Raw genomic sequence first — 18,935 nt, 5'->3', positions numbered from 1 at the left:
AGAAGCTCTCTGATCGGGCTCCTGTGGACATAGCCAAGCCCCATCGGGGCCGCTGTACGGCACAGTAGAGTGGACCTAATCAGGCTCGGCTATTTCTGCCGGAGCCTGATCGGAAACCTATTGTGACTGTGCTGGAGCCCTATAGGTAAATATTGCTGCTGGGTCTGCGCAGTGCTTGTCAGGGGGATTTTCAGGGGAGTCAGTGCTGGAACCCAGAGGCTAAAGAGGACAGGTTAAGCCTCATTAGGATCCTGAAGCTTCCCCCTCCTGAGGTAAGGTTTTTTTTTTTTTTCCCCCAGATGAAAGGTAAAACTACTGGTGATAAATGAAATATGAACCCTTTGCAGTAGTTTTAGATCAATTAGAGTCTGACGCTTTGAGCCTAGAATATTAAGCATGGGAACGAGCCCTTAGGGCTGGAACCCACTTTTTTTTAGCGTTTCAGTCGCTAGTGATTTCCCTAAATGCTCTGCCAATGTAAATAAATGGGACAGAGTCCACTTGAGTGACTGCAATTAGGCAAATCGCAATCGCAGGACATGCAGCATTTTGGCAGCATTTTCATTCCAATGTATTGTATAGGAGCAAGGAAATCACTCCCCAAAATCGCTTGCAAAGCACTATCACAAATCGCTAGCGATACTGCTTTGCACTTTCTAGTGGGTCCCAGGCCTCAGGGCTTGTTCACACTACAAGATCTTTTCTAAGCACTTTATGATTTTATAAGCTCTTGCTAATGTTATCCTGTGTGTGTTCACACTGGAGCAATGTGAACCTTTTTGTAAAAATCCCCCATAGCATTGCATTAAAAAAAAAGCTTTCAAAATCTTAAGCTCTTAAAAAGCTATTGTAGTGTGAATCAGGTAACTGAGGGTTCTATGCACAGAGGGAGATATTGCTTGTTTGGCGGTTGGAAAAAGCCATTATCTAGAATATCAATGCCCTTTAGTTGCTGATTAGTTGGGGGCAGAAGCATTATAAATATCAACGACAGTGCATGGATATATATTCATGTACCAGTATTTTCCATTCAATAAATATTATTATAGAATATATATTAGAATATGATCAATTGGATATGCTCTAGTCTATTACAATTAAAGTATCTGATAGCGTGTGTGGTGGCCTAACATTGTTTTTTGTTTATAATTTGTGTTTGTTCAGTGTGTTTATGAAGTGTGGCGTGTGCCTGGCTGTACATTTCTATACAGCAGGAGGAGCTGGCAGCACTTCCAAGGCAGGCTGCATCTGATTGACCAACTGCATGGATGTGCAGAGCCTAATTATAGGCAGGTTCCACAACTTGCATTCAAAACAGATGCAGCAAAATGGAGGATGTTGGCTTCCAGGTTCCAGTTTGCTCGCTGAGTGTCCCGTACTCGACTCTTCCCCATGTATCCATATGGAAGAGACCCTAACTTCTATTTAATTGGAAAAAAAAACTAAAAAAAAAAGTGTGAACCTGGGGGCAGCTGGCAGATCCATGGAGTTGATGAATCAGATGTAGCCAGCACTGCCACCTCCTCCTGTTGTATAGAAATCTAAGTTTACTTATGGCTAGCTGCAGCCATTTGCTATTTCAGTTTGCATTCCGTTTCAATCTGAGTTTAGGCTAGGAACCCACTAGAAATCGCTGCAGCACTGTAAAATTGCAGCAGCGCTGTGTGCAGCGATTCCTAGAGCGTTTGTGATTGCTATTTCCTAACGCTTGGAAGCGCTGTACAGTAAACTGTACAGCACTTCCAATTTGCGATTCATTTTTTTTAACTTCATAATACTTATCTGGCGTCTTTCTTCTGTCCGTAGTCCTGCCCCCTAAAAGAAGAGGTAATTGTTCCTAGAGAAACACCTATCAGAGAAGCGCCTGTGACCTCTTTGGTAAGCGATTTATGCAACGCTTATATACTTTGTATTGAGCGCCAACGCGCCCAAAATGCTGCATGTCCTCTGTTACCCCTAATCACAACCGCACAAATGGGTTCCCCCTACTCACTTTCATTAGCAAAGCGTTTTTGGGAATTGATGGCGATCCCAAAACTCTGCCAAAATTGCCTTCGTGGGTTTCATCCCTTAGGGCCCATTTACACTAGAAGCACTTTTCTGAGCGTTTTGCGATTGATTAGCTGTTTTTAAAATCGCTTCCATTCACTTTCATTAAAATCACAAAAATCACCGTGATTTTTTTTTTTCGTGATTTTTTTTTTACTGCAATTTTAATAAAAGTGAAGGGGAGCAATTTAAAAAAACGCTAATCAATCGCAAAACGCTCAGAAAAGCGCTTCTAGTGTGAATGGGCCCTCAGGATTTAGTGCATCTGTTTTCATCTGTTTTCAATACAAGGTGAGTATTTAGCCTCTAAAGGTTTCTGCAGGCCTCTGTTGGTAGTCAGGCCTCTGTTGGTAGTCTGATTAGGAGTGCTACCAATTTCTCCATGTTCCCCAAAAAATGTATATTTTATAGTTGTGTATTTCTGTTGAACTTATTGTTAGTTACCTTTAGGCTATGTTCACAGTACGTACGTTGCACTGGACAATATCTGAAATGAGAGAGCTGCTCTACTGCTCACAACCATACAAGCCAGTAATGGTGCAGGTAGTTAGGCCGTGCAGAAGGGAGACGCAACCCCACATGTGCAGACACTGGAAAACTGAGGATACTTAGTCTATAAGCCAGAGGTGCCCACACTTTTTCGCCTTGTGAGCTACTTAAAAAAATTAGCACATCAAAATGATCTACCTATGTACTATTTTAGGAGCACACTTGTATATACAGAATGGAAAAGGTAGTGAGGTCGGGATCTACCATGAAGGCCTTTGCGATCTACTGGTAGAACGCGATCTACCTAATGGGCACCCCTGCTCTAAGCAGACTGCAAATATTTTATTATAAGGTCAGATCCAACATATAGGCATCATAACACGGCTTCATAGTCAGAAACATCAATGAACAAACTGCGCATGCGATCCGGTGCAAAGGTCGCCGACTACCGGGATGGATTGTGATAAAACAGAGCTTCGCGGTGGGGGCAACTGAGGCAGCAGTCCTGGGCTGGATACATTAAAAGACATCTATTTCATCTTTTTTTTTTCCCTGCTCAGATATCCTTTAATGCTATTGAAAATTGATAGCAAAGTTATGCGATGGATTAATACAGGATATGATCTTTTCTCAGATCAATCTGATTAAAAAAAATCAATCTTCTAGTTGTTTGGCTGGACTGATTTTACAGAAGAATTAATTTTTTGTCAGTGGAGGAAAATAAATATATCCCTGATTTTCTACTGACAATTATTTCAGATAACTTCTGTGGCACTCTGAGTCTTGTAGCTTAACCTCCTGTTGAGATAACCATGTGGTTCTTCTGGTAAGAAAGGTGTCCCCACTTTTTCCTGTCAACAATTACACATGAAGTAGTCAAAGATGGACTGGGAGGGGGAAGCAGCCAGTCTCTCCTTGTGAGCACAGCTCACCTGACCTCTCTCTTCCCCTTCCCCTTCCTCTTTATGACCAGTACTGCAGCTACAGCTCAGTCTGATAGTGATAAGTATCTATAGAGCTAAAGTGCTTGCTACAAAATGGTAAATCTATTAGCAGCAAAGGGAGGAGTTGGAAAGTGAGCGCTGCTCTTTAGTTTGAAGCAGCATACCTGATCAGCCTAGGTTAAAGATCACTGGGATGAGCCCTGTAAAAACTGTGCAGGAGATTTGGGCGCAGCCAGCGCCACCATAGGCCATAATAGGAATGATGGCTTTAGCTGCGTTCGGTGACTAATTTGGGCGCCGTCAAAACAAGGTGCACAAATTACGATAACACTTGGATGGACATATGTCTTTTTTCAACCAAAATAACTATGTAACTATGTAACTATAATTCGTCCGCCAGCAATAGCTGATAGCCGAATTACATTTTTGCCCCACTATCCATGGCAGCCTGGAGGGGTAATAGTAATTAACACTCCCGGGACTTGTGCAGGAGCAGGGTGAGTCATTTATCGGCTTTACCCTGCGCACAAATCTCCCAGCGCAATATTCATAGGTATGTCCCTGGGAGGGCTGGGTTACACACCACTGTGAAAGTGGGCAGTCTGATTAATTTACTGCATTCTACTATGTCACTAACGTACATCCTTAAATGGTGTAAGATAGTGATGCTCTCACGAGTAATCACAAGTCCTTACTCGTGATTCAAATGAGCCTTAATTGCTGCACCTGAGCGGCTGGATGAGAATGGGTTATTGGGTTATTTACCCATCATTCTGCCGTCCGCCCAAGTGCGCCTTGGTTAGGCTTGCAACACAACCAATAGGACGCATGCAAGCTGTTGGAATACAGGGCGGACGGCAGAATTATGAGTGAATAACCCATTCTCCTCCAGCCGTTCAGCTGCAGCAATTAAAGCTCATTTGAATCACAAGTAAGCACTCGTGATTACTCGTGAGAGCATCACTGGCATAAGAACAAAAATGGTTGTTCCCAGGTGATCACCACAGTTTTAAATAATCTGGTGCACCATAGAGTAAACAGATAATACTTCAGTGTGCGTACTAGGAGAGTATACTTTAAGGTGGCTATACACTGATCATTTGCAGCAGATTCCACCATCAGATTTCTGTCAGATGCCTGTCATGTCGACAGGCACTAGGAACCAGGGATGCTCATCCGGATTCCGGATATCCGGGTAACCCGGATATCCGAACTTTTTTACACTGTCCGATTCGGATTCCTGATTTTTTTTTTTTTTTTTTTTTTTTTTTTTTTATTAAATCCGAATTGCTATCTGCGGATATTTGGATTCATGACACGGATATACGCGGATATTGCAGATATCTGATCCGAAATCAATTACTAAGTAAAAAATCCACCCTCTTCCTCCCTTGTTTTGTTTTCCAGGGATTTGTAGGATGTCAAAAGTAAGCTCGCATACATTGGCCAGGAATCGAACCCAGGTCAACTGCTTGGAAGGCCGCTTTGCTCACCATTATACTGCCACACAGTGAATGCTTCCCTGTAGGAAAAAGTGGTGTTAAACCTCTTGGAGCAGACTTACTTCCTTCCTCCAAAAGACACACATACATCCCCATAAATTCATTTAGCAGCAACTGCGTGCGCAGTCTCTGTGGCACAATTGGTTAGCGCTGTTGTCTGTTAACCGAAAGGTTGGTTAAAACCCACCCCGGGACGGCCTTGCCTTTTGTGTTCAACAGTTGTCCAAAGAGAACCCCAGACAGCCATGTAGATTCATCTCTCTCTCTCTCTCTCTCTCTCTCTCTCTCTCTCTCTCTCTCTCTCTCTCTCTCTCTCTCTCTCTCTCTCTCTCTCTCTCTCTCTCTCTCTCTCTCTCTCTCTCTCTCTCTCTCTCTCTCTCTCTCTCTCTCTCTCTCTCTCTCTCTCTCTCTCTCTCTCTCTCGGATGGTCACCGCTTTCCGCGGAATTGTATTTTCCGCGATTCCAGGCGGAAAATTGGTCATTCCGTTCTGTCAGAACGGAATTGCTTTTTCAATCCGGCGGAATACCGAAATTGCCTGTGAAATTCCACCGGTATCCGTTGATGGTTTTAAGCTGAAAATTCAGTTCAATGGCATCGAGAGAGAGAGATGATTCTACATGGTTATCTGGGGTTCTCTTCGGACAACTGTTGAACACAAAAGGCAAGGCCGTCCCTAGGTGGGTTTGAACCACCAACTTTTCGGTTAACAGCCAAATGTGCTAAGTAATTGCGCTACAGAGACTGTGCACACAGTTGCTGCTAAGTGATTTTATGGGGATGTATGTGTGTCTTTTGGAGGGAGGAAGTAAGTCTGCTCCAAGAAGTTTAACACTACTTTTTCCTACAGCGAAGCATTCACTGTGTGGCAGTATAGTGGTGAGCATAGCGGCCTTCCAAGCAGTTGACCTGGGTTCGATTCCTGGCAAATGTATGTGAGCTTGCTTTTGACATCCTACAAATTCCTGGAAGACTAGATCCATGAACATGGAGGAGGAGGGGGTGTTTTTCACCTTCCAAAACGGTTTGGAAGCATTTAAAAGGGCACTTCCGGGTTTTTTATCTAGATATACGAATAGGTCGGATATCCGCGGATAATGTCTGGATATCCGCGTTCACGCGGATATCTAAAAGGTCAGATTCGGCTATCCGAACCGTATCTGGATATCCGGATCAATTCGGATTTTAAAAAGTACTATCCGAGCACCCCTGCTAGAAACAGATTTCCAATAGATTTCAGAATGAAATCTATTGAAAATCGATCTAAATACATTATTGAACCATTAGATCCAATGCAACTCTATGGGCCATCGATCTGCTGCCAGCAGCAGATCGACCTAGATTTTCCATCCTGTGAGATAGCTCAAATCAATCGAAATCGCCCGCAAATCAATCGATTGGTCGATCAATTGAATCGATTGCTGAAATTGACAAGTGTATGGGCCCCTTTAGTATAGCAGCATCCATTGCTCATGTAATATGTGTTTTGAGGTCTAGACCCTTATGGATCTCAGGCTACCTTTTGTCAAGCAAAGACATTAGGAATATAGATACCAGTTGCTGAACTGAAAACATTGAGTCAAAAAGAGAATGTATAAGCATATTCTCCACATATGAATGCATGAGGGTAATGCTCTTCTGTGCAGAATTGCACTTGAGCAAAACAAAAGGAAAAGGGGCACTGGAGAAACCTGTAAATGAACACCTACTGTAAACAGTAGCAGTGACACGACAGTATCTTAAAACAGGACTAAAATCAATAATGCAAGTATATATCACCATTGATTAGAGCCTTATTTTAAGATATTTTAACCTACTTAAGAATAACTATGTATACAGTTGAATGAGTGGGAAGTTGGGAACACTGGTATTTTGTATCGTGTGTATTCCATACTTCTATAGCTAAATGAGCTGAAGAGAGGCAACAGGTCATAGTCCATGCAATGGTGCCCTCTAGGAGCTAATCGGCAATATTAAGTCATGACACTTGTTATATAATCTTTAACAATACAGTTTATTCATTTAGTAAAGTACTTAAAAGACCCATAAAGCACAGGTTGTCAAAGTACCATAGATGAAAGTCACATAAAGTGTAATAATGAGTGTGGTGTTAATAACCATCTTCTCCTCAGGTATCTACTTAGTCATTGGTTGGCGTGTTCTGCTATACATGCCATCCAGTGACGCTTGGGACACCCAAGAGGAAACCTGTACAGTATAATGACTTTTATGGCATAATTCAGCTCCTAGAAAGCTGCAGACTCGTAAAAGTCTGAATGTTTAAGCTTGGCGTCATTACTGGAGCTTCAATCCTGTAAGTGAGAAAAACAAAGGCAGAGTGTGTGGGGGAGAGGTGCAGATGTGCTAGTTGAGGGGGGGTGGGTGGGTGCAGGCGTGCTAGTTGAGGGGGGGTGGGTGGGTGCAGGCATGCTAGTCAGGAGGGGTGGAGGTGCAGCAGTGCTATGCTAGTTGGAGGGGGGGGAGGTGCAGCAGCGCTAGTTGGGAGGGTAAGAGGTGCAGGGGTGCTAGTGGGGTGTGGGGAGAGGTGAAGGAGTGTTGGTTGGGAGGAGGAGAGGTGCAAAAGTGCTAGTTGGGGGGGGGGGGGGGGGGGCAGGAGTGCTAGTGGGTTGGGGGAGAGGTACAGGAGTGGTAGTTGGGAGGGGGGGGGTTTGCAGGAGTGCTAGTTGGGAGAGGTGGAGGGTGCTAGTGGGAGGGGGGAAGAGGTGCAGGAGTGGTGGTTGAGGGGGGGTGAGGTGCAGGAATGCTAGTTGTGGGAGTAGGGGAGGTGCAGAAGTGCTAACTGGGGGCAGGTAGAGGTCTAGGAGTGCTGGTTGGGGGAGAGGTGCAGGAGTGCTAGATGGGGGAGAGGGTGCGTGAATGCTAGTTGGGACTTGGGAGCAGGGGGAGGTGCAGGGAGAGGTGCAGGAGTGCTAGTTGGGAGGGGAGAGTTGCAGAAGTGCTTGTTGGAAGGGGGGGGAAGGAGAGGAGGGGCTCTAAAAAAACAAAACAAAAAAAAAAAAACCCGTTGATAAGCTCTGAGTATATTGTATTAACATTTAAGATGTATTTTGTCCAGGGAATTTTAAGTCACAAAGGCAAGGGCATTTGCTTTTGTAATTTTCATGTTCAGCCTGCTTTTTTGTGTGGTACTTAAGTGGCTGTCTCTATAGAAGCAAACTGCTGTTATTGTATGGTTAAAAGTAGCCCAGACATCAGTTACATACAGCAACATGAGAGAACTATGTAATTTAGTCATGCGGATAATGGATAGATTGCAGTTATAAAGCTTGTAAATAAGCTTTTTTTATAATGGCCTGTGACAAGCCTCTCCTAGCTGTAAAGAAAAAAGATTAAGCTGGGTGTTTGTGTTTAGCTGGAAACCAATTAAGGCATTCATAGAACTACTTAGAGATGTCTCTTATTTATAGAGATAACTGAACTTCTTTTCTAAGTAACAAACAAACATTCATTTGTGATGAATAATATGAGATATTGTTAGGGACGGAGTACATTCATATTATTCTGTAGTTGTTATTGTCTGTGTTGGCAGTATGAAACAATCCTTATTCCATATTACACTTCTATCAGATTTTCATTAACATCAGTTAAATGTGAATGCCTGGCATATGTGCATTGTTTCCCAGTGATCTATTCATTACAGAATTATTTGCAGTGCTTTCAGTTCAGCTGTAGACACTAGAGCTGCTGATCTGTATATTCAGTCGCTGGCATCACCCCCTAGATTAAGTTGGCCGAATCACCTTTATTCAGGTGGCTTCATGGCAGGGCCGGCCCTGGGTGCAAACGAAACTTAATGCCGATTTAACCCCTTCACACCTAGACCTTTTTCCCCGTGATGGACAAGAGCACTTTTGACGTTTAACCACTTCAGCTCCCTTGGTATGCATATCTACGCCGCTGTATACTCCACTTCATGCTCAAGGGCGTAGATATGCGCACTGTTTACTTACTGGCGCCGCTCATGATTGTCGCATTTGCCGCAGTCCTGTCCTCCGTGATTGGGGAATGGAAACGGCTGTGTCCAACCCCGATCACCGTGCTTGTAATGAGTGAGAGCTTCCGGCAGCAGCAGAGTCTCTGATTTAAAAAAAAAAAAAAAAAAAAAAAAAAACTCTCACGGAAACAGTGTATTGTGTTCTATTTAGAAAACAGTTGGCGTAGTAACCATCTTGTGGCCAAAAAGTTAAAATACATCCAAATACACTTTCCCATAGAAAAATAAAATACATTTTTACTATTTTTTAACTTCTTCCACCCCTACCCCATAGTTACCAAAATAAAACACTTGTTAAAAAAAATTACATCATTAAAAAAAAAACTACATAAGTTACCTCAGGGACTTTTTTAATATGTATGTTATTAGGGTATCTTACTGTAGCTTTTGTAAATAAAGGCTTGTAACTATTATAATATAGAAAAACACTAAACGGAAAAAAGACACCTTTATTTCCAAATAAAATGTCATTGCCTTATATTGTACTAGGGACCCAATTTGAATGTTGTAATAGGCAAATAAAATGTGTCTATTTCATGATGAATAGCACATTTATTTTTAAACTACAATGGCTGAAAACTGAGTAATGGTGGATCTTTTTTTTCATTTTTTTTCCTTCTTCTTCCCTGCAAAGTGTATATGTTACGGCCAGAACCCGAAGTTTGGCCACTTCTAGTTCTGGCCGGCCACTTCGGGTTCTGGCCGGCCAATGCGCGAAGTGGCCGCTGCGCTGCGGCCAATGTTAGAAATGGAATGATTCCTCTGACATTAATGTATCTTCTGGCCGCAGCGCAGCGGCCAAACGTAGAACAACTTAGTTCATTTAATGCAATTCAGCCGGCGGCAATGTAACAATTCAAGCCGCCGGCTTTTTCTCTGCATCTCTCTCTCTTCTTCTCCCCCCCCCCCCCCCCCCTCCCGCCTCTCTCGCTCTCTCCTATGGGCAGCCGGGCGGGGACACGAGTGTCCCCACGGAGTCGTTCGTCGCGGCAGGGGAATCCTGCCGTTCTTGCAGAGCGGGTGCTGGCAGAAGCGATGTCTGCAGCCTCCCCGCTCTGCTTTCCTGGTGCGACGAACGACTCCCGGGGACACGCGTGTCCCCCGCCTGCTGCCCATAAGAGGAGGAGAGAGAGGCAGAGAAAAAGCCGGCGGCTTGAATTGTTACATTGCCGCCGGCTGAATTGCATTAAAATGAACTAAGTTGTTCTACGTTTGCCGCTGCGCTGCGGCCAGAAGATACATTAATGTCAGAGGAATCATTCCATTTTCAACATTGGCCGCAGCGCAGCGGCCACTTCGTGCATTGGCCGGCCAGAACCCGAAGTGGCCGGCCAGAACTAGAAGTGGCCAAACTTCGGGTTCTGGCCGTAACATATATATAAAAAATATAATTCTTAGCACAAAGTACTGGCCAAAGAAAGCCTAGTTTGTCCCACAAAAAATAATATATAGATAATTTCAGTGTGATAAGTAGCGATAGTTATTGGCGAATGAATGGGCGGAGTGTGATGTGAAAATTGCTTTGGTTTTGAAGGGGAAAAAACCTTTGGTCCTGAAGTGGTTAAGATACGCCCCTATATAATCAACAATAACTTTATTACTATGACATCTTACGACATACTAGACATTCTTTGGGTGCTTTGTTCCCCAGGGGGATTGAAAAAATAGTTTTCACTGATTATTTTAAAATAAAAGTGCTACTGTAAGTGATAAACACTAATTCAATTTGGCCATTTATTATAAAACTTAAATTTTGTTGCTGGTATGATGTATGGTGAAGATTTTAAATAAAGGTATATTTTTCTGCATTATGTAGTTTTTTTTTTTTTTTTTTTACTTCTAGTACTGCAACAATAATAAAAACTTGTTTTAAAGCAGGGGTCTCAAACTCGCAGGCCATTTGCGGCCCTCGATACAATATTTTGTGGCCCTCGCCGTCAAAAGCTTCCTTATAGTTCGCTTCAGTGCTCCCAAGTAATCCGCCGCATCCTGCCGCTAAACGAGGACTGCAGAGCCCCCAAATCGCCCGGGGGGCAATCTGCCGGCATTTCCTGGAAGGGGCAGAGCTTTCAGCTTCAGCTCTGCCCCTCCTGACGTCAATCGCCGCCTCTCCCCGCCCCTCTCTGTGAAGGAAGAGTGAGAGGGGCGGGCCGAGGCGGCGATGCGCTGCGATTGTGAAATTCCTTTTGCGGCCCAGCCTCATCCCGACTTTGTCTCCTGCGGCCCCCCAGGTAAATTGAGTTTGAGACCCCTGTTTTAAAGTAAACAAGGGGAATAAAAGATTTAGTGAAAGTTTAATTTGTTAATTATTATGCAGAAAGTGTGGTTTCAAAAGTGGATGAGTTATAGGAGGTGGCAAAAAAAGTATTTTCATAGTAATAGCCCCTTTTTGTTAAATCTTGCCCTGGTGATCCAGGGTCCTCCATCTACTTATAGGTTTTCCTGTGGTCTAGCAGTCCCCTCCCCTTCATTTTTGGGGGTATTCTAGTGGTCCCACCACTCCCCTTTAAGCATTCCTTTATCTCATGGCCCTCCTCTTTGCCACAGTTTCCCTGGTAGTGTAGTGGCTCTCCCCCCCCCCCCCCCCCCTTCCCCAGATATCCTGGCTGTGTAATGGTTACCCCCTTCCCCCCCCCCCCCGACCTTCCTTCATCCTGCTTAAAGGGAACCTAAACTGAGAAGGATATGGCTATTTCCTTTTAAAATAATACCAGTTGCCTGACTCTCTTGCTGATCCAGTGTCTCTAATACTTTCAGCCACAGTCCCTCAACAAGCATGCAGATCAGGTGCTCTGACTGAAGTCAGACTAGGTTACCTGCATGCTTGTTTCAGGTGTGTGATTCAGTCACTAATGCAACCAAAGAGATCAGGACTGCCAGGCAACTGGTATTGTTTAAAAGGAAACATCCATATCCCTCTCAGTTTAGGATCGCTTTAAGGTGGCCGCACACCATACAATTTTTTAATATCTGTTCAATTTAAGATTTGCAATACATTTTTCTGACTGATTGTAACATTTCAAAAATATGACCAATGTACCACACACCTATTTTCAATTTTCCCCAATTATGATAAAAATGATTGGAACTCTGACAAAATGCTAATAAATTGACAATCTAACACACACCATACAATCTTTAGAAAGATTGAAGAAAAATATCTGGCATTCCGGATCGATAAAAATAGAAGAAAACGGGAAATCCGATCCGATTTTTTCAGTCGAATGGAAAAAAAAAGCTGTCTATTTTTTTTTTTTTTTTTTTCTCGGGAGATCCGATCGTTTTATTGAATTGCCGTAAAATCGGATCATTTTATTGTATCGTGTGTGGCCACCTTTAGTCTACCACTTCTATGCACTGGTTGTACCCACATTCAGATGTCTTTTGATTTCTCAACAGAGAAGGGTGCTCATACTAAATTACATTTGGAATTGCTACTGCTGCAGAGTCTGGGATCCTGGACACAGGACTTTTTTTTTTTAAATAATCATTAGCAAAAGGATGCCTTTCTGTTACAAAGTTTTTCATTATCTTCAGATTCTTTGCTATTTTGATGCAAAAGCAGCTCCCCACCTTATGGTAATTACAGTGGGAATTTAGAACTGAAATATCCATGTAATAATCTCAAACGGTCCTAAAACACAAACTGTATTTTCACTTTTATAAATAGACCCCCCATTGTATTGTTTTAGATTTAGTGACCTTATGAGAATACTGCTATGGAGTTTCACAATAGGTGTGCAGATTGTCTACTAGACACAGTATGTTAGTACTGGGCAGGCATGTTATTGCATACAAAGTACAGGCTGATGATGTTCTAGCTCAACAACCAAAGTACATGTCTTGGGGAAATACACAGAAGGAAAGCAAATTGACACCAGTTGAGACATACATTATGGATTGGGATAGGACCCAACTGCATGTACTGTAAAAAACAGAAAGTAATGATAGACATCAAATCATTCATTATGTCATTATGCCAGAGACTTGGAATAGCTTCTGATATGGAGTCATGTGAATATTACAAGAATAATAAAAGACTTCATTATACAACTGAAATTACGTTTAGAAATTAGTTACATAATATTTTGTCTGAGGCCCTTGGGCTGTTTTCTTCTTTCCCATGCTTGCTGATTGAAGGTTTGTGAACAGGCTTTAGGGAACTTGTACTTTTGTGTGGAGGTTATCAGTCTTTTCATGTTAGCTGCCCCTTTTTTCTTAGGTTTAAATCTATTAGGAACTTATTGGCATGTATAGATTATGGTGAATGTAGCATATTGGATCCCAGGAAATATGTATTCTTTCTTTTGAAAAATTGTACCTCAAAAATATTTTATGAACATTTTTTCCATTGAGCAGAGGTATTATCAAATGTCTAGATACTGTGAAGTCCAGTGCGGCTGGTTTTCTGGCACATGCATAGGGCTTTGCACTGGTCCTATTATTGTGTGCAGGTGTATGTTAATGTGGCATGCTAACAAATGAATGTTTGTGTACGATGACAGTCGTGCAGGCACACAGTCCCCATGTCTGGGCATTCCCAAAGTGCTGGGGAGGGTATTTAAACCCTTTTCTGATGGCAGATTCTTGCTTTAAGCAAGAAAATACTCAAAATAATTTTGATAGTATTTTTTTCCCCTTTTTTTGGTACTTTTTCAGTTGCAAAGTGCTGAAAAATAAATGTAAATATATGATGAAAAATGATCTCCTAGGAGAAAAAATGTAATTGCATATGGGCCTGTCTGTTGTGTTGCATTGCAACAGACAATATCATCACAACGCAATGCAAGAATATTCCTATGGGGTTTTCCCATTGATTACCCTGCGGCAGGTTCCAACGCACTGTGCGTTAACAGGGTAACTTGTGTTTACAGTGGCAGTGAGGTATACTTTCATTGTACTGTACGCCTCACTGTATGGTCTCAATGCAACCTTACCACGCAATGCGACTTTTCTGGTATGTTGTGCTGTGATGTCATCGCAACACAACTCGCTCAGTGTGAAAGGGCCCTTAAAATACACCAGAGCATGAAAACAATTTTGAAGCCAAAATTTAGGGTTATCTTCATGTACAAGCGTGCTTTCTGTTTGCTTATCTGATCTCTCTGTAAGGTGCTGTGCAGAATCCATAATATTGCCTGAGTTCTTGCTCTCTTTTGCAGTCAAATTAATATCGGGGTAGCTCAGAAGCCGTGATAACCGTTTAGTGTGAGATGGCGCTTAGAAACGTCAGCTCTGGAGGTAAGGAATTTTCAGAATAACCAAGAAGAGGGCATTCCCCATAAAACAGTGAAGGCAGGTTCTGTAGTGAGACAATGATATGAAGAAAGTATAGAGATGGACTTATGTGAGAAAGTTTTCATTTAGGATTGCGTTAAACCAGGGCTGTGGAGTCAGAGCAATTTTGGGTACCTGGAGTCGGTGGCTTCATAAACTGAGGAGTCTGAGCCGGGTGATTTTTGTACCGACTCCAGACCCCTCCTTTAGGTCGCATTCACAGTGGGAGGTTATTGTCCTGCGTTATAAAGTAATTATAACGCACTGTAATGTTAAGCCTATGCATCTAATTACATGTATGTTTGCTAAAGAATGTTTCTCCTCTGTATGTCAGTGTATATAAGCTGTGTTTTTTCAGTTTTTGTCAGGAACCAGTCCGATGAAGGCTTTTTATAAGCCAAAAGCTCACTATTCATCTCTAAGTTAGCTAATGAATGGTATCATCCTGATTCAAAACTTCCAACATTCACAGTGTGACGTTAAGGTCGCGTTGTAAATGTTGCGTTATGGTAACTCGCTGCTTGCAGTGCGTTACCTCTAAACGCAGACGTTAAGATACAGACGCAGACGTTAAGATACTTGGGCAGCACGGTGGCGTAGTGGTTAGCTCTCTCGCCTTGCAGCGCTGGGTCCCTGGTTCGAATCCCAGCCAGGGTACTATCTGCAAAGAGTTTGTATGTTCTCTCCGTGTCTGCGTGGGTTTCCTCCGGGCACTCCGGTTTCCTCCCACATTCCAAAAACATACAGATAAGTTAATTGGCTCCCACTAAAATTGGCCCTAGACTTCAGTACTTACACTACATAATATAGATAGACATATGGCAATGGTAGGGATTAGATGGAAGTGGAAGAAGTGGCTGGATAGTGTAATGGTTAAGGGCTCTGCCTCTGACACAGGAGACCTGTGGGTTCGAATCTCGGCTCTGCCTGTTCAGTAAGCCAGCACCTATTCAGTAGGAGACCTTGGGCAAGACTCCCTAATACTGCTACTACCTATAGAGCGCGTCCTAGTGGCTGCAGCTCTGGCGCTTTGAGTCCGCCAGGAGAAAAGCGCGATATAAATGTTCTGTGTTTGTTTTGTTAGATTGTGAGCTCCTTTGAGGGACAGTTAGTGACTATATATATATATATATATATATATATATATATATATATATATATATATATATATATAATATATATATATATATACATGCAGTAACATTTTATATCTGGGATAGAGAGTGCCATGGCACTTCTCTTCAAGGGGGCGGGGCCACATGCCAGGAGCCAGTAGCGGGACACAGGTCTTGGGGAGTGAGTTGAAGGAAAAGGACCCAGCAAGTAATTAAAACCTTTTCTTAAAGAAAATCTCTAGTATGTTTATTTTAGACGGAATAGTCTTTTTAATGTTGCTTGACTACTAACGTTTTTCACAGTCCTCCCAATGATCTGATATGACACAGGTGGAGTTGCACTCATGCCAACTACAAGGAATTTTCAGAGGCACCATGTCCAGGCTTGCTGAATCAGAGGTTCTCTACTGCACTCCTGCGCTCCCCAACCTTAATAATTACAGCCACTGTATGCTGCACTTGGTGGTTGAGATAGTGTAATGAATAACTTCTGTGAACAGGAGCAAGCAGTGGAGTTGCTCCAATGTGGTTAAAGTCAAAATCAAAAATGGGTGCTGCTCTTTAAAATCCATGGCAGTTGTTATTCAATCTGTAGTGCACTCAGGGAGCAGTATACTGTATATCAGACCAAGTAAAGCTGGAATAATCTCACCCTGTGTAGTAGCTGGCAAGCCTGTATAGGTTTGTCCCAGCAACGAAGATTTTGTCCACTGTATGCTACATTTGGTGGTTAGCCTGGCTGCAGAACAGCTTTTTCACCTGTTTTCCTCTGTTTTTAACCTTATCTATGTTCCTTTTTAAGCTCCCAAAGAGCAAAAATATAATATAATTTAGGTAAGAAAAGTAATATTGAAATGAGGTTAATCATGAACAACTTACTTTGAGTGATTCTTTTGCTTGCAAATGTGCTAAAAGTTTATTTTTATCAATCAGGTGATGAATAAGTCATTTATTATTATTATTATTTATTGTATTTATAAAGCGCCAACATATTACGCAGCGCTAAACATTAATTTAGGTTACAGACAATATTTAGGGGTGACATACAGCAATATGACAATACAGGAATACAAGAAAACCAGATCACACAGCACAGTATGAGTACAAGGTAATGCTTAGTCAGTCACTGGATGGAGCATGGAGATTAGGCAAGTTAGGTTCACTCAGATGCATAGCATGGGTGCACAGTAATGGAGGTGCAAGATCAGGTAGGACACAAAAAGAGGAGGACCCTGCCCAAAGGCTTACAATCTAGAGGGAGAGGTAAGGACACGAATGGTAGGGGACCAGAGTTTAGCTGTAGGTTTAGAGCACTTGTGAGGGGTGGTAGGCCAGAGTGAAAAGGGTGAGTTTTGAGGGCTTTCTTGAAGATGTTGAAGGAGGGGGCTGCCCTAATGGGTGGAGGTAGGGAGTTCCATAGTGTTGGAGCAGCTCTTGAGAAGTCCTGGAGGCGTGCATGGGACTGGGTGATTCGGGGGGCGGTTAGGCGAAGTTCATTGGAAGAGCGGAGTGAGCGGTCTAGGTGTGTACCTCTGAGTAAGATCGGAAATGTAGGTTGGACAGGTTTTGTGGACAGATTTGTAGGTCAGACACAGTATCTTGAATCTGATTCTGGACTGGATAGGAAGCCAGTGGAGGATTCTAGGAGCGGATCCACCGTGTTGGAGCGATGGGAGCAGTGGATAATTCTGGCTGCCGCATTCATGATGGACTGCAGTGGGGCTGTTGCGGTCATAGGGAGACCAGACAGCAGGGCATTGCAGTAGTCAAGGCGGGGAAATTATGAGGGCATGGATGAGGAGTTTGGTGGCAGAGGTCAGAAAGGGCGAATCTTACAGATGTTACGAAGGTGGAGTTGCAGGACTTAGTGAGGTTTTGGATGTGGGAAGTGAAGGAGAGTGCGGAGTCCCAGGGTGACACCAAGACAGCGGGCTTGAGAGGTAGGGCGAATGGTAGTGTGGTTAACAGTGACATGCACATCTGGGAGGTTCGTGGAGGGCCGGGGTGGGAAGATCATAAATTCAGTTTTGTCTAGATTTAGTTTCAGGAACCTAGCGGACATCCAGGAGGAGATGGCTGATAGGCAGGAGGAGACCTTGTCCATGGTAGTGGTGGATATGTCAGGGGTGTGGAGGTAGATCTGGGTGTCATCTGCATACAGATGATAGTTAAAACCCATGGAGGAGATAACCTTGCCAATGGAGGTTGTGTATAGGGTGAACAGTAGGGGGCCAAGGACCGAACCTTGGGGGACTCCCACCGAGAGGGTGGTTGGGGGTGAAGAGGACTCATTGAAGACGGTCGTGAAGGAGCGGTTGGAGAGGTAGGATGAAAGCCAGGACAGGGCGAGATTGTGAATGCCCAAGGACTGGAGGGACTGGAGGAGTAGGGGATGATCTACTGTGTCAAAAGCTGCTGACAGGTCAAGGAGGAGGAGAATGGAGTATTTACCTTCAGCTTTAGCTAAGGCAAGGTCGTTGACCACTTTGGTGAGAGCAGTTTCGGTTGAGTGGGCAGGCCGAAATCCAGATTGGAGTGGGTCTAGCAGTGAGTTGGCATTGAGGTACTGGGTCAGGCGTTTGTGAACCAGGCGCTCAAGGAGTTTTGAGGCAAAGGGGAGGAGGGAGATAGGACGGTAGTTGGAGGGTAGCGAAGGGTCGAGGGAGGGTTTCTTGAGCAGGGGTAGTACAGTGGCCTGCTTGAAGTCTGAGGGGAAGGTGCCTGTGGATAGGGAGAGGTTGAACAGGGTAGTGAGGACTGGGGCCAATTCCGTGAAGTGAGGCTGGAGTAAATCGGAAGGGATGGGGTCAAGGGGGGAAGTAGTGGTATGGGAAGTCTGCAGTAGGTGGTTAACTTCCTCGGTCGTAGTAGGAGGGAAGGATGTGAGGGGAGGATAGGGTGAAGGAGGAGTTGGGTGGGAGGGGGTTGGAGGTGAAGATTGGAGATTGGATATTTCCTGGCGGATGGAGACAATTTTGTTGGTGAAGTGGGTGGCTAAATCTGTGGCAGAGAGGGAGGAAACGGAGGGTGGGGGTTGGGTTTAAGCAGGGAGTTGAAAGTGGCAAAAAGACGCCGGGGGTTGGAAGCTTGTGCTCCGATGAGCTTGCTAAAGTATTCCTGCTTCGCATGAGCAAGGGCAGTGTGGAACTGCAGCAGGTTGGTCTTGTACTGTAGGAAATCCTGGTTAAGTCTAGTTTTTCTCCATTTCCGTTCAGCGGCGCGTGTTTTCCTCTGGAGGTTGCGAGTATGGGTAGTGCGCCAGGGCTGGGGGTTAGGGGGTCGGTTGCGGCGAAATATTGGTGGAGCAGCTTTCTCTAGGGCTGATGAGAGAGTTTGGCGATACTGAGCTGCTGCGAGATTAGGACAGGTTAGGGTGGGGAGAGTGGAGGAGAGGGCATGGAGGAGGTCAGCAAGAACACTAGGGTTGAGCTTGCGTAGGTCTCGCTGCCAACGACCAGGTGGGTGGGTGGCTAATTTAGAGGTGCCTTCCGTGAGGAGGTTGAAGGTAAGAAGGTGATGGTCTGAGGGTGGAAAGGGTGCGATGT

General features: G+C 43.9%; 1 protein-coding gene across 4 annotated transcripts in view; it reads left to right on the top strand.

The window, feature by feature from the left end:
• Positions 1-18,935, top strand: part of PLEKHG7 (pleckstrin homology and RhoGEF domain containing G7) — a 162,510-nt gene that overhangs the window by 78,708 nt on the left and 64,867 nt on the right. For 3 of the 4 annotated variants that reach the window (XM_068272771.1, XM_068272773.1, XM_068272770.1), the window contains exon 2: positions 1,807-1,878. The exons of the other annotated variant lie outside the window; for it this stretch is intronic. The gene's annotated coding sequence lies outside the window, so the exon portion shown is untranslated. The remainder of the gene's footprint in view (positions 1-1,806; positions 1,879-18,935) is intronic. 4 annotated transcript variants of the gene reach the window in all.

Source organism: Hyperolius riggenbachi, chromosome 3 (assembly GCF_040937935.1).
Source record: "Hyperolius riggenbachi isolate aHypRig1 chromosome 3, aHypRig1.pri, whole genome shotgun sequence".
Lineage (NCBI taxonomy): Eukaryota > Metazoa > Chordata > Amphibia > Anura > Hyperoliidae > Hyperolius > Hyperolius riggenbachi.
This window is presented reverse-complemented; position numbering and strand designations above follow the sequence as displayed.